Genomic DNA, 13,266 nt, shown 5'->3' on the forward strand with positions numbered 1-13,266 from the left:
TAAACAACACCAGTTTTGTTTTGGTCTAACACCAGATAGGTGTTTATACAACACCAATTAGTATCAAAACTGCATCGGTTTGATTCCAAACTGGTGTCGTTTGAATACTTCTCTGGTTTGGACATTATATAGATTCCAGGCTGGTGTTAAATCAACACCGGAGTTTTTGCAGTGTACCCTCCAATACACCTCTCATCGCCTGGTCCTGAGATAGCCTTGTGAACTTGTACGAGTTTTTTTTATTATGTGGACACTATGAAGTATGGTCCATGCGATGCCACTCGTAACATTAGAATTAATGCATACAGGTGTCATGCGCGTAAAACATTACCCATAGTATGTTAAAATCCTAAAAAATAAACGTGAAATTAGAGGGTCGAATGTTTACTACCGTTGGATAGGATATATATCTGACCAGAAAAGGGTATCGTAGCCAGCTCATTTTAAAAATAAATCGTCATTTACGGACATAACTATGATTGGATTTAGTTTTTAGTTCGCCAATACACTGCAAAAATTCTGGTGTTGATTGACACCAGACCAGAATCTATATATGTCCACACCAGAGAAGTTTTAAACAACACCAGTTTTGTTTTGGTCTAACACCAGATAGGTGTTTATACAACACCAATTAGTATCAAAACTGCATCGGTTTGATTCCAAACTGGTGTCGTTTGAATACTTCTCTGGTTTGGACATTATATAGATTCCAGGCTGGTGTTAAATCAACACCGGAGTTTTTGCAGTGTACCCTCCAATACACCTCTCATCGCCTGGTCCTGAGATAGCCTTGTGAACTTGTACGAGTTTTTTTTATTATGTGGACACTATGAAGTATGGTCCATGCGATGCCACTCGTAACATTAGAATTAATGCATACAGGTGTCATGCGCGTAAAACATTACCCATAGTATGTTAAAATCCTAAAAAATAAACGTGAAATTAGAGGGTCGAATGTTTACTACCATTGGATAGGATATATATCTGACCAGAAAAGGGTATCGTAGCCAGCTCGTTTTAAAAATAAATCGTCATTTATGGACATAACTATGATTGGATTTAGTTTTTAGTTCGCCAATACACTGCAAAAACTCTGGTGTTGATTGACACCAGACCAGAATCTATATATGTCCACACCAGAGAAGTTTTAAACAACACCAGTTTTGTTTTGGTCTAACACCAGATAGGTGTTTATACAACACCAATTAGTATCAAAACTTCATCGGTTTGATTCCAAACTGGTGTCGTTTGAATACTTCTCTGGTTTGGACATTATATAGATTCCAGGCTGGTGTTAAATCAACACCGGAGTTTTTGCAGTGTACCCTTCAATACACCTCTCATCGCCTGGTCCTGAGATAGCCTTGTGAACTTGTACGAGTTTTTTTTATTATGTGGACACTATGAAGTATGGTCCATGCGATGCCACTCGTAACATTAGAATTAATGCATACAGGTGTCATGCGCGTAAAACATTACCCATAGTATGTTAAAATCCTAAAAAATAAACGTGAAATTAGAGGGTCGAATGTTTACTACCATTGGATAGGATATATATCTGACCAGAAAAGGGTATCGTAGCCAGCTCGTTTTAAAAATAAATCGTCATTTATGGACATAACTATGATTGGATTTAGTTTTTAGTTCGCCAATACACTGCAAAAACTCTGGTGTTGATTGACACCAGACCAGAATCTATATATGTCCACACCAGAGAAGTTTTATACAACACCAGTTTTGTTTTGGTCTAACACCAGATAGGTGTTTATACAACACCAATTAGTATCAAAACTGCATCGGTTTGATTCCAAACTGGTGTCGTTTGAATACTTCTCTGGTTTGGACATTATATAGATTCCAGGCTGGTGTTAAATCAACACCGGAGTTTTTGCAGTGTACCCTCCAATACACCTCTCATCGCCTGGTCCTGAGATAGCCTTGTGAACTTGTACGAGTTTTTTTTATTATGTGGACACTATGAAGTATGGTCCATGCGATGCCACTCGTAACATTAGAATTAATGCATACAGGTGTCATGCGCGTAAAACATTACCCATAGTATGTTAAAATCCTAAAAAATAAACGTGAAATTAGAGGGTCGAATGTTTACTACCATTGGATAGGATATATATCTGACCAGAAAAGGGTATCGTAGCCAGCTCATTTTAAAAATAAATCGTCATTTATGGACATAACTATGATTGGATTTAGTTTTTAGTTCGCCAATACACTGCAAAAACTCTGGTGTTGATTGACACCAGACCAGAATCTATATATGTCCACACCAGAGAAGTTTTAAACAACACCAGTTTTGTTTTGGTCTAACACCAGATAGGTGTTTATACAACACCAATTAGTATCAAAACTGCATCGGTTTGATTCCAAACTGGTGTCGTTTGAATACTTCTCTGGTTTGGACATTATATAGATTCCAGGCTGGTGTTAAATCAACACCGGAGTTTTTGCAGTGTACCCTCCAATACACCTCTCATCGCCTGGTCCTGAGATAGCCTTGTGAACTTGTACGAGTTTTTTTTATTATGTGGACACTATGAAGTATGGTCCATGCGATGCCACTCGTAACATTAGAATTAATGCATACAGGTGTCATGCGCGTAAAACATTACCCATAGTATGTTAAAATCCTAAAAAATAAACGTGAAATTAGAGGGTCGAATGTTTACTACCGTTGGATAGGATATATATCTGACCAGAAAAGGGTATCGTAGCCAGCTCATTTTAAAAATAAATCGTCATTTATGGACATAACTATGATTGGATTTAGTTTTTAGTTCGCCAATACACTGCAAAAACTCTGGTGTTGATTGACACCAGACCAGAATCTATATATGTCCACACCAGAGAAGTTTTAAACAACACCAGTTTTGTTTTGGTCTAACACCAGATAGGTGTTTATACAACACCAATTAGTATCAAAACTGCATCGGTTTGATTCCAAACTGGTGTCGTTTGAATACTTCTCTGGTTTGGACATTATATAGATTCCAGGCTGGTGTTAAATCAACACCGGAGTTTTTGCAGTGTACCCTCCAATACACCTCTCATCGCCTGGTCCTGAGATAGCCTTGTGAACTTGTACGAGTTTTTTTTATTATGTGGACACTATGAAGTATGGTCCATGCGATGCCACTCGTAACATTAGAATTAATGCATACAGGTGTCATGCGCGTAAAACATTACCCATAGTATGTTAAAATCCTAAAAAATAAACGTGAAATTAGAGGGTCGAATGTTTACTACCATTGGATAGGATATATATCTGACCAGAAAAGGGTATCGTAGCCAGCTCGTTTTAAAAATAAATCGTCATTTATGGACATAACTATGATTGGATTTAGTTTTTAGTTCGCCAATACACTGCAAAAACTCTGGTGTTGATTGACACCAGACCAGAATCTATATATGTCCACACCAGAGAAGTTTTAAACAACACCAGTTTTGTTTTGGTCTAACACCAGATAGGTGTTTATACAACACCAATTAGTATCAAAACTGCATCGGTTTGATTCCAAACTGGTGTCGTTTGAATACTTCTCTGGTTTGGACATTATATAGATTCCAGGCTGGTGTTAAATCAACACCGGAGTTTTTGCAGTGTACCCTCCAATACACCTCTCATCGCCTGGTCCTGAGATAGCCTTGTGAACTTGTACGAGTTTTTTTTATTATGTGGACACTATGAAGTATGGTCCATGCGATGCCACTCGTAACATTAGAATTAATGCATACAGGTGTCATGCGCGTAAAACATTACCCATAGTATGTTAAAATCCTAAAAAATAAACGTGAAATTAGAGGGTCGAATGTTTACTACCATTGGATAGGATATATATCTGACCAGAAAAGGGTATCGTAGCCAGCTCATTTTAAAAATAAATCGTCATTTATGGACATAACTATGATTGGATTTAGTTTTTAGTTCGCCAATACACTGCAAAAACTCTGGTGTTGATTGACACCAGACCAGAATCTATATATGTCCACACCAGAGAAGTTTTAAACAACACCAGTTTTGTTTTGGTCTAACACCAGATAGGTGTTTATACAACACCAATTAGTATCAAAACTGCATCGGTTTGATTCCAAACTGGTGTCGTTTGAATACTTCTCTGGTTTGGACATTATATAGATTCCAGGCTGGTGTTAAATCAACACCGGAGTTTTTGCAGTGTACCCTCCAATACACCTCTCATCGCCTGGTCCTGAGATAGCCTTGTGAACTTGTACGAGTTTTTTTTATTATGTGGACACTATGAAGTATGGTCCATGCGATGCCACTCGTAACATTAGAATTAATGCATACAGGTGTCATGCGCGTTAAACATTACCCATAGTATGTTAAAATCCTAAAAAATAAACGTGAAATTAGAGGGTCGAATGTTTACTACCATTGGATAGGATATATATCTGACCAGAAAAGGGTATCGTAGCCAGCTCATTTTAAAAATAAATCGTCATTTATGGACATAACTATGATTGGATTTAGTTTTTAGTTCGCCAATACACTGCAAAAACTCTGGTGTTGATTGACACCAGACCATAATCTATATATGTCCACACCAGAGAAGTTTTAAACAACACCAGTTTTGTTTTGGTCTAACACCAGATAGGTGTTTATACAACACCAATTAGTATCAAAACTGCATCGGTTTGATTCCAAACTGGTGTCGTTTGAATACTTCTCTGGTTTGGACATTATATAGATTCCAGGCTGGTGTTAAATCAACACCGGAGTTTTTGCAGTGTACCCTCCAATACACCTCTCATCGCCTGGTCCTGAGATAGCCTTATGAACTTGTACGAGTTTTTTTTATTATGTGGACACTATGAAGTATGGTCCATGCGATGCCACTCGTAACATTAGAATTAATGCATACAGGTGTCATGCGCTTAAAACATTACCCATAGTATGTTAAAATCCTAAAAAATAAACGTGAAATTAGAGGGTCGAATGTTTACTACCATTGGATAGGATATATATCTGACCAGAAAAGGGTATCGTAGCCAGCTCATTTTAAAAATAAATCGTCATTTATGGACATAACTATGATTGGATTTAGTTTTTAGTTCGCCAATACACTGCAAAAACTCTGGTGTTGATTGACACCAGACCAGAATCTATATATGTCCACACCAGAGAAGTTTTAAACAACACCAGTTTTGTTTTGGTCTAACACCAGATAGGTGTTTATACAACACCAATTAGTATCAAAACTGCATCGGTTTGATTCCAAACTGGTGTCGTTTGAATACTTCTCTGGTTTGGACATTATATAGATTCCAGGCTGGTGTTAAATCAACACCGGAGTTTTTGCAGTGTACCCTCCAATACACCTCTCATCGCCTGGTCCTGAGATAGCCTTGTGAACTTGTACGAGTTTTTTTTATTATGTGGACACTATGAAGTATGGTCCATGCGATGCCACTCGTAACATTAGAATTAATGCATACAGGTGTCATGCGCGTAAAACATTACCCATAGTATGTTAAAATCCTAAAAAATAAACGTGAAATTAGAGGGTCGAATGTTTACTACCATTGGATAGGATATATATCTGACCAGAAAAGGGTATCGTAGCCAGCTCGTTTTAAAAATAAATCGTCATTTATGGACATAACTATGATTGGATTTAGTTTTTAGTTCGCCAATACACTGCAAAAATTCTGGTGTTGATTGACACCAGACCAGAATCTATATATGTCCACACCAGAGAAGTTTTATACAACACCAGTTTTGTTTTGGTCTAACACCAGATAGGTGTTTATACAACACCAATTAGTATCAAAACTGCATCGGTTTGATTCCAAACTGGTGTCGTTTGAATACTTCTCTGGTTTGGACATTATATAGATTCCAGGCTGGTGTTAAATCAACACCGGAGTTTTTGCAGTGTACCCTCCAATACACCTCTCATCGCCTGGTCCTGAGATAGCCTTGTGAACTTGTACGAGTTTTTTTTATTATGTGGACACTATGAAGTATGGTCCATGCGATGCCACTCGTAACATTAGAATTAATGCATACAGGTGTCATGCGCGTAAAACATTACCCATAGTATGTTAAAATCCTAAAAAATAAACGTGAAATTAGAGGGTCGAATGTTTACTACCATTGGATAGGATATATATCTGACCAGAAAAGGGTATCGTAGCCAGCTCATTTTAAAAATAAATCGTCATTTATGGACATAACTATGATTGGATTTAGTTTTTAGTTCGCCAATACACTGCAAAAACTCTGGTGTTGATTGACACCAGACCAGAATCTATATATGTCCACACCAGAGAAGTTTTAAACAACACCAGTTTTGTTTTGGTCTAACACCAGATAGGTGTTTATACAACACCAATTAGTATCAAAACTGCATCGGTTTGATTCCAAACTGGTGTCGTTTGAATACTTCTCTGGTTTGGACATTATATAGATTCCAGGCTGGTGTTAAATCAACACCGGAGTTTTTGCAGTGTACCCTCCAATACACCTCTCATCGCCTGGTCCTGAGATAGCCTTGTGAACTTGTACGAGTTTTTTTTATTATGTGGACACTATGAAGTATGGTCCATGCGATGCCACTCGTAACATTAGAATTAATGCATACAGGTGTCATGCGCGTAAAACATTACCCATAGTATGTTAAAATCCTAAAAAATAAACGTGAAATTAGAGGGTCGAATGTTTACTACCGTTGGATAGGATATATATCTGACCAGAAAAGGGTATCGTAGCCAGCTCATTTTAAAAATAAATCGTCATTTATGGACATAACTATGATTGGATTTAGTTTTTAGTTCGCCAATACACTGCAAAAACTCTGGTGTTGATTGACACCAGACCAGAATCTATATATGTCCACACCAGAGAAGTTTTAAACAACACCAGTTTTGTTTTGGTCTAACACCAGATAGGTGTTTATACAACACCAATTAGTATCAAAACTGCATCGGTTTGATTCCAAACTGGTGTCGTTTGAATACTTCTCTGGTTTGGACATTATATAGATTCCAGGCTGGTGTTAAATCAACACCGGAGTTTTTGCAGTGTACCCTCCAATACACCTCTCATCGCCTGGTCCTGAGATAGCCTTGTGAACTTGTACGAGTTTTTTTTATTATGTGGACACTATGAAGTATGGTCCATGCGATGCCACTCGTAACATTAGAATTAATGCATACAGGTGTCATGCGCGTAAAACATTACCCATAGTATGTTAAAATCCTAAAAAATAAACGTGAAATTAGAGGGTCGAATGTTTACTACCATTGGATAGGATATATATCTGACCAGAAAAGGGTATCGTAGCCAGCTCATTTTAAAAATAAATCGTCATTTATGGACATAACTATGATTGGATTTAGTTTTTAGTTCGCCAATACACTGCAAAAACTCTGGTGTTGATTGACACCAGACCAGAATCTATATATGTCCACACCAGAGAAGTTTTAAACAACACCAGTTTTGTTTTGGTCTAACACCAGATAGGTGTTTATACAACACCAATTAGTATCAAAACTGCATCGGTTTGATTCCAAACTGGTGTCGTTTGAATACTTCTCTGGTTTGGACATTATATAGATTCCAGGCTGGTGTTAAATCAACACCGGAGTTTTTGCAGTGTACCCTCCAATACACCTCTCATCGCCTGGTCCTGAGATAGCCTTGTGAACTTGTACGAGTTTTTTTTATTATGTGGACACTATGAAGTATGGTCCATGCGATGCCACTCGTAACATTAGAATTAATGCATACAGGTGTCATGCGCGTTAAACATTACCCATAGTATGTTAAAATCCAAAAAAATAAACGTGAAATTAGAGGGTCGAATGTTTACTACCATTGGATAGGATATATATCTGACCAGAAAAGGGTATCGTAGCCAGCTCATTTTAAAAATAAATCGTCATTTATGGACATAACTATGATTGGATTTAGTTTTTAGTTCGCCAATACACTGCAAAAACTCTGGTGTTGATTGACACCAGACCATAATCTATATATGTCCACACCAGAGAAGTTTTAAACAACACCAGTTTTGTTTTGGTCTAACACCAGATAGGTGTTTATACAACACCAATTAGTATCAAAACTGCATCGGTTTGATTCCAAACTGGTGTCGTTTGAATACTTCTCTGGTTTGGACATTATATAGATTCCAGGCTGGTGTTAAATCAACACCGGAGTTTTTGCAGTGTACCCTCCAATACACCTCTCATCGCCTGGTCCTGAGATAGCCTTATGAACTTGTACGAGTTTTTTTTATTATGTGGACACTATGAAGTATGGTCCATGCGATGCCACTCGTAACATTAGAATTAATGCATACAGGTGTCATGCGCTTAAAACATTACCCATAGTATGTTAAAATCCTAAAAAATAAACGTGAAATTAGAGGGTCGAATGTTTACTACCATTGGATAGGATATATATCTGACCAGAAAAGGGTATCGTAGCCAGCTCATTTTAAAAATAAATCGTCATTTATGGACATAACTATGATTGGATTTAGTTTTTAGTTCGCCAATACACTGCAAAAACTCTGGTGTTGATTGACACCAGACCAGAATCTATATATGTCCACACCAGAGAAGTTTTAAACAACACCAGTTTTGTTTTGGTCTAACACCAGATAGGTGTTTATACAACACCAATTAGTATCAAAACTGCATCGGTTTGATTCCAAACTGGTGTCGTTTGAATACTTCTCTGGTTTGGACATTATATAGATTCCAGGCTGGTGTTAAATCAACACCGGAGTTTTTGCAGTGTACCCTCCAATACACCTCTCATCGCCTGGTCCTGAGATAGCCTTGTGAACTTGTACGAGTTTTTTTTATTATGTGGACACTATGAAGTATGGTCCATGCGATGCCACTCGTAACATTAGAATTAATGCATACAGGTGTCATGCGCGTAAAACATTACCCATAGTATGTTAAAATCCTAAAAAATAAACGTGAAATTAGAGGGTCGAATGTTTACTACCATTGGATAGGATATATATCTGACCAGAAAAGGGTATCGTAGCCAGCTCGTTTAAAAAATAAATCGTCATTTATGGACATAACTATGATTGGATTTAGTTTTTAGTTCGCCAATACACTGCAAAAATTCTGGTGTTGATTGACACCAGACCAGAATCTATATATGTCCACACCAGAGAAGTTTTATACAACACCAGTTTTGTTTTGGTCTAACACCAGATAGGTGTTTATACAACACCAATTAGTATCAAAACTGCATCGGTTTGATTCCAAACTGGTGTCGTTTGAATACTTCTCTGGTTTGGACATTATATAGATTCCAGGCTGGTGTTAAATCAACACCGGAGTTTTTGCAGTGTACCCTCCAATACACCTCTCATCGCCTGGTCCTGAGATAGCCTTGTGAACTTGTACGAGTTTTTTTTATTATGTGGACACTATGAAGTATGGTCCATGCGATGCCACTCGTAACATTAGAATTAATGCATACAGGTGTCATGCGCGTAAAACATTACCCATAGTATGTTAAAATCCTAAAAAATAAACGTGAAATTAGAGGGTCGAATGTTTACTACCATTGGATAGGATATATATCTGACCAGAAAAGGGTATCGTAGCCAGCTCATTTTAAAAATAAATCGTCATTTATGGACATAACTATGATTGGATTTAGTTTTTAGTTCGCCAATACACTGCAAAAACTCTGGTGTTGATTGACACCAGACCAGAATCTATATATGTCCACACCAGAGAAGTTTTAAACAACACCAGTTTTGTTTTGGTCTAACACCAGATAGGTGTTTATACAACACCAATTAGTATCAAAACTGCATCGGTTTGATTCCAAACTGGTGTCGTTTGAATACTTCTCTGGTTTGGACATTATATAGATTCCAGGCTGGTGTTAAATCAACACCGGAGTTTTTGCAGTGTACCCTCCAATACACCTCTCATCGCCTGGTCCTGAGATAGCCTTGTGAACTTGTACGAGTTTTTTTTATTATGTGGACACTATGAAGTATGGTCCATGCGATGCCACTCGTAACATTAGAATTAATGCATACAGGTGTCATGCGCGTAAAACATTACCCATAGTATGTTAAAATCCTAAAAAATAAACGTGAAATTAGAGGGTCGAATGTTTACTACCGTTGGATAGGATATATATCTGACCAGAAAAGGGTATCGTAGCCAGCTCATTTTAAAAATAAATCGTCATTTATGGACATAACTATGATTGGATTTAGTTTTTAGTTCGCCAATACACTGCAAAAACTCTGGTGTTGATTGACACCAGACCAGAATCTATATATGTCCACACCAGAGAAGTTTTAAACAACACCAGTTTTGTTTTGGTCTAACACCAGATAGGTGTTTATACAACACCAATTAGTATCAAAACTGCATCGGTTTGATTCCAAACTGGTGTCGTTTGAATACTTCTCTGGTTTGGACATTATATAGATTCCAGGCTGGTGTTAAATCAACACCGGAGTTTTTGCAGTGTACCCTCCAATACACCTCTCATCGCCTGGTCCTGAGATAGCCTTGTGAACTTGTACGAGTTTTTTTTATTATGTGGACACTATGAAGTATGGTCCATGCGATGCCACTCGTAACATTAGAATTAATGCATACAGGTGTCATGCGCGTTAAACATTACCCATAGTATGTTAAAATCCTAAAAAATAAACGTGAAATTAGAGGGTCGAATGTTTACTACCATTGGATAGGATATATATCTGACCAGAAAAGGGTATTGTAGCCAGCTCATTTTAAAAATAAATCGTCATTTATGGACATAACTATGATTGGATTTAGTTTTTAGTTCGCCAATACACTGCAAAAACTCTGGTGTTGATTGACACCAGACCATAATCTATATATGTCCACACCAGAGAAGTTTTAAACAACACCAGTTTTGTTTTGGTCTAACACCAGATAGGTGTTTATATAACACCAATTAGTATCAAAACTGCATCGGTTTGATTCCAAACTGGTGTCGTTTGAATACTTCTCTGGGTTGGACATTATATAGATTCCAGGCTGGTGTTAAATCAACACCGGAGTTTTTGCAGTGTACCCTCCAATACACCTCTCATCGCCTGGTCCTGAGATAGCCTTGTGAACTTGTACGAGTTTTTTTTATTATGTGGACACTATGAAGTATGGTCCATGCGATGCCACTCGTAACATTAGAATTAATGCATACAGGTGTCATGCGCGTAAAACATTACCCATAGTATGTTAAAATCCTAAAAAATAAACGTGAAATTAGAGGGTCGAATGTTTACTACCATTGGATAGGATATATATCTGACCAGAAAAGGGTATCGTAGCCAGCTCATTTTAAAAATAAATCGTCATTTATGGACATAACTATGATTGGATTTAGTTTTTAGTTCGCCAATACACTGCAAAAACTCTGGTGTTGATTGACACCAGACCAGAATCTATAAATGTCCACACCAGAGAAGTTTTAAACAACACCAGTTTTGTTTTGGTCTAACACCAGATAGGTGTTTATACAACACCAATTAGTATCAAAACTGCATCGGTTTGATTCCAAACTGGTGTCGTTTGAATACTTCTCTGGTTTGGACATTATATAGATTCCAGGCTGGTGTTAAATCAACACCGGAGTTTTTGCAGTGTACCCTCCAATACACCTCTCATCGCCTGGTCCTGAGATAGCCTTGTGAACTTGTACGAGTTTTTTTTATTATGTGGACACTATGAAGTATGGTCCATGCGATGCCACTCGTAACATTAGAATTAATGCATACAGGTGTCATGCGCGTAAAACATTACCCATAGTATGTTAAAATCCTAAAAAATAAACGTGAAATTAGAGGGTCGAATGTTTACTACCATTGGATAGGATATATATCTGACCAGAAAAGGGTATCGTAGCCAGCTCATTTTAAAAATAAATCGTCATTTATGGACATAACTATGATTGGATTTAGTTTTTAGTTCGCCAATACACTGCAAAAACTCTGGTGTTGATTGACACCAGACCAGAATCTATATATGTCCACACCAGAGAAGTTTTAAACAACACCAGTTTTGTTTTGGTCTAACACCAGATAGGTGTTTATACAACACCAATTAGTATCAAAACTGCATCGGTTTGATTCCAAACTGGTGTCGTTTGAATACTTCTCTGGTTTGGACATTATATAGATTCCAGGCTGGTGTTAAATCAACACCGGAGTTTTTGCAGTGTACCCTCCAATACACCTCTCATCGCCTGGTCCTGAGATAGCCTTGTGAACTTGTACGAGTTTTTTTTATTATGTGGACACTATGAAGTATGGTCCATGCGATGCCACTCGTAACATTAGAATTAATGCATACAGGTGTCATGCGCGTAAAACATTACCCATAGTATGTTAAAATCCTAAAAAATAAACGTGAAATTAGAGGGTCGAATGTTTACTACCATTGGATAGGATATATATCTGACCAGAAAAGGGTATCGTAGCCAGCTCATTTTAAAAATAAATCGTCATTTATGGACATAACTATGATTGGATTTAGTTTTTAGTTCGCCAATACACTGCAAAAACTCTGGTGTTGATTGACACCAGACCAGAATCTATATATGTCCACACCAGAGAAGTTTTATACAACACCAGTTTTGTTTTGGTCTAACACCAGATAGGTGTTTATACAACACCAATTAGTATCAAAACTGCATCGGTTTGATTCCAAACTGGTGTCGTTTGAATACTTCTCTGGTTTGGACATTATATAGATTCCAGGCTGGTGTTAAATCAACACCGGAGTTTTTGCAGTGTACCCTCCAATACACCTCTCATCGCCTGGTCCTGAGATAGCCTTGTGAACTTGTACGAGTTTTTTTTATTATGTGGACACTATGAAGTATGGTCCATGCGATGCCACTCGTAACATTAGAATTAATGCATACAGGTGTCATGCGCGTAAAACATTACCCATAGTATGTTAAAATCCTAAAAAATAAACGTAAAATTAGAGGGTCGAATGTTTACTACCATTGGATAGGATATATATCTGACAAGAAAAGGGTATCGTAGCCAGCTCATTTTAAAAATAAATCGTCATTTATGGACATAACTATGATTGGATTTAGTTTTTAGTTCGCCAATACACTGCAAAAACTCTGGTGTTGATTGACACCAGACCAGAATCTATATATGTCCACACCAGAGAAGTTTTAAACAACACCAGTTTTGTTTTGGTCTAACACCAGATAGGTGTTTATACAACACCAATTAGTAT

This window comes from Lytechinus pictus, chromosome 10, assembly GCF_037042905.1.
Source record: "Lytechinus pictus isolate F3 Inbred chromosome 10, Lp3.0, whole genome shotgun sequence".
Taxonomy (NCBI): domain Eukaryota; kingdom Metazoa; phylum Echinodermata; class Echinoidea; order Temnopleuroida; family Toxopneustidae; genus Lytechinus; species Lytechinus pictus.